The following is a 4,233-nucleotide window of genomic DNA, read 5'->3' on the forward strand; positions in this document are numbered from 1 at the left end:
TGTAGCTTTGTAAATAGAAACTTAATTCTTGAATTTCTCCTGGTTATATAACATTGAGCTGATATTTAAATTACTTTTATTATTTTATTTATTTATTTGAGAGAGAGAGAGAGAGAGTGAGAGAGAGATCACAAGCAGTGGGAACGGGTAGAGGACGAAGCAGTCTCCTGGCTGAGCAGGAGGCCTGATACGAGACTTGATCCCAGACCCTGGGATCATGACCTGAGCTGAAGGCAGATGCTTAACTGACTGAGCCACCCAGGTGCCCAAGCCATCTTATTCTTAAATCTAAGAGGTATCCTAACTTTCAACACAGTCTGTAATTTGAAAATGGTCTCATGTCCTCTTATCTCACCTAAACAAAATACTTATATCTGATAGTATTTATATTTATGATATAAAATAACTTAGGGAGTATTTTTTTTATCTCAGAATAAATTATATATGAAAGAAGAGTTTAGAGAAGACTGGATTTGTACTAAAAGCTCAGATTTTATTTTATTTTATTTTCCTTTTTGGGGAGTCTATTATTTTAGTTTTCAAAATACTCAGAATATTTTGTTTTTCACAATAAAGACAGTAAGCTTGAGAGAACTTTGTTAAAGATAGAAATAAAAGTAAAATTCCTTTGAAAAATACTTCTTTGTTCATCCTTTCTCCAAGCTCACACTGTAGCTCTCAATTCTTCTTCTTTTTTTTTTTAATAACAAGGTATTTGTCTTTGATTACGATTTGTTAGTGGCTTATGACAAAATATAGAGTAAGTAACTTTCAACAGCCCAGGCATTTACCTTGCACTGAAGCTGAAGTTTAATGTTATTTTTTGACCATTTTCCAAAACACTGTGGCAATTGTTGGTTTACAACATCCATTATTCTTGGAATATTATTTGGCACTCAATTCAGCACATCGAATTTAGATCTTACTTCTAGATGCAGTAAGACTTCCTTGAAATGAAGAATCAATATCTTCTCAAAAGTACCAGCTATAAACAAATTGTCACATGCATGCCTTCCATAGCACATCTTCTAAGGTGGCTTTGAGTGGCATAGATTTGTTTCCCATAATATTCTCTTTCTTTCTCTCGCCTCTCTCTCTCTCTCTCTCTCTCTCTCTCTATATATATATATATATATATATATATATATGATACATATATGTATGTATATTTATATATGTGTGTGTGTTTTCAGAAAGAAGGTAAATTGAACTTTTATGATTCTTTTCAATAGATAGTTGTAGGAAAATTATTAAGCAACCAAGCACTATAAGTATTGTTTGAGATACTGAATGTTAACAAAGAAGTATATGTGAATGAACTAAATCAATAGATCTTTAATAAAACACTTGCAAACTTTAAGTGCTACATGTATGAGGGAAAAGAGCACTTCAAAGTCCAGAATTTTGGATGCAGTCAAATAAGAAAAATTAAAAGTAATGGCAGAACGAGGCAACAGTAGCAATAGATTTATAAAAGAAGAGAGAAGTTAATTTTTATTTATGTTCCTATATAAATATTTGAAAGCTTCCCACATTAAAATGAGATTCCAGGGTGGGCCAAAGTGGAAAAAAAACCCAAATGTTGCAGAATGTAATTGAAACAGAAAGCATATCTTTCTATATTAGGAAATGGTCTTGTGCATATGCTTATATTAAGGAGTCGGTTGTGATTTGGAGTTTATGTTAGTTGTACAACTGGAAAGTTGTGGAATTTCTAAGCTGTAATGCTATGAAAAACCAGAGTGCAATGATGAGTTAGTTATAAAGGATGTTGTGTGAGAATAGAACAGATCCCAAATCCGTGCTGCTTTGTTTCTGTGGGATAAGCCTTGAGCTAACACAACGAAGCCATGAGTTTCATACCTGTAGAGGTCTATTACTTTTCTATACTCTAAGGACACAAATTTTGCTCCCTTTCCCTAGCCAGTCATTTTACAAACCCATGCTATTTGTTACAATAGGGATAAAACAAGTGACAGTCTGTAAATCTAGAATAATGATGTTTTAGCGAGTGAGAGTCTATAAATCTAGAATAATGATGTTTTAGCAATTGTATTATTTTATACAAAGAAAATAACCCTATCATTTTTCTACCATAACTTTTTTGTTTATAAAGAATATCAGGATGGATTCTTTAAACTTTAAATTCTAAAATATGTATTTTTAATTTTTTTTAATATGGTATTTTTTCCTACCATTTTTTCTGGTACATATAGCTTTGGCTTTTGTCAGTTTTCCTAGTAAGAGTATAAGAGTTTCTATAGAGAAGTCCTTAGTTTAATATTATTTATGTATTAAAAGTAAACATGCATTTGGTATATTTCATCACCACTCTCTATGCTCTAGGACTTAATCAAACAGCACTATGTTCTTCCCCCACATCTTTGAAAATGATATTAAAAGAGCGTGAATCTATTCGACTGGTAGTTATTAGGTCCCTCCAATTTCAGAGAGTGAACTGTTCCTCATTATTTAGGAAACCTAGGCAGGTATAGACCCTGACTTCAAAGAGCTTACAATCAAATTGATAAGGAAGATCTTTAAATGAAACAAAACAAAACAAAATCTATATATAATACCATAATATAAATTAGTGGGAAATACAGCAAAGGAAGGATGCTATGTGTCAAAGTGAGACACAATATTTTGCTATGTGGCCATTGTCTTTATGTACAATATATTCCACTAAGTGTGAATAAGCACTAACCCAGTTTTAGCATAAAAATATTACAAATACTCAGGGAAGATTATATATTCCACTTGCATCTTGATTGTTTCAAATTAAGGATTTTGAAATATTAAAGATGATCAAATATTAACATCGTGTTGGCATCTTTTCTGCTGTTTCTGAGGGTACAGAATAAGGCAGAGCTTACTCAGTAATCTAAGCTTCATTTTATGGCAGTTACGGCAGAAAACTCCATTGACTTCCCATGCACATTCAAACACAATTAAGGTGTTGCTTGCAGTGTGTGAAGTGTTATTGTCTAAGTCTTCCTTACCTGAGGGACCACTTATCTGCCTTCCACAAAGTAAGCTGGAGCAGTTCTGCTGACAGTACCCTGCCTGAGTTCTGAGGAGCTGATGAGGCAGGACCATTCGGGGCTAACTGTTTGCATGCTGGTGCTCCTGTTACTCTGCCGTTAAGACCCAATCAATATCCTCAAATGTGAGCAGACACAGGACTGCTGCTTAAAGAACACTGGTAAACCAAGGATGAAGTTTTCATTGAGTTTCATCATGGGTAAATGGCGCCTCAAGTATCTCTGAGCACCAAGGCGTAGCAAGTATGTGAAACATTATTTATTGAAATATATTGCTCTTAAACTGGTGGTTGCCAAGGGGAGGTCAGTGAGGAGGACAGGTGAAGTAGGTGAAGGGGATTAAGAGTACGCATATCATGATGAGCACTGAATAATGTATAGAATTGTTGAATCATTACATTGTACTCCTGAAAGTAACATAACATTGTTAATTAAACTAAAAAAAAAACATAAATAAAAACATAGGAAAGAAGTGACCCCCCCACAGAAGCAGATTCCAAAGGGATACAACTATATATTTCATTAATGTCTTTAAATGTTATCTATTGAAAAAAAATATATATGTAGTTGTCTAAATATTTGAGTTCTAAATTAGCTATTTCCCCAAACTCCAAACACAGTAATATAGAAATTTGCCCAGAATCAATTCATATCAGTAGTTTTAGAAAGTAAATGTGTAATGCTAATTGTCAACTCAGAAATTTTGATTTACTGATAATGTGCTTTAAGTGACATTCAAAAGTAAACTAAAACAAGTAACTCTAATGAATATGTAAATCTTTTATATATTTTTCAATGTCAAAAAATAACGATACTAACCAAACTGCTATAGTTAATCTGAACAATTGGACAGGGAGTTCTGGAATTATACGTTAAAGATTATACTATTTTATTTGATAAAATCACCCCAAGCATTTCATGTCAAGTCCACTAACAAGAAGGAAATCAATGATGTTTTTTAAAAAAAGTAATACAGAAATTGGTACAGGTGTGTTTTACTCTTCCAATTATGTGACCTGTTTTTTCCTTTTTTTTGTTTTTTTTTGTTTGTTTGTTTTGTTTTCTTTTTGTGGTACCATGTATCACATGCATAGTGACGAGAATACATAGCAAAAATTTAACTCTAATCATCTTATTTTAGGCAAAAAATATACCACATAAGTGTCCATAATGAGCAGCAAAAAACATT

Source organism: Vulpes vulpes, chromosome 4 (assembly GCF_048418805.1).
Source record: "Vulpes vulpes isolate BD-2025 chromosome 4, VulVul3, whole genome shotgun sequence".
NCBI classification, from domain to species: domain Eukaryota; kingdom Metazoa; phylum Chordata; class Mammalia; order Carnivora; family Canidae; genus Vulpes; species Vulpes vulpes.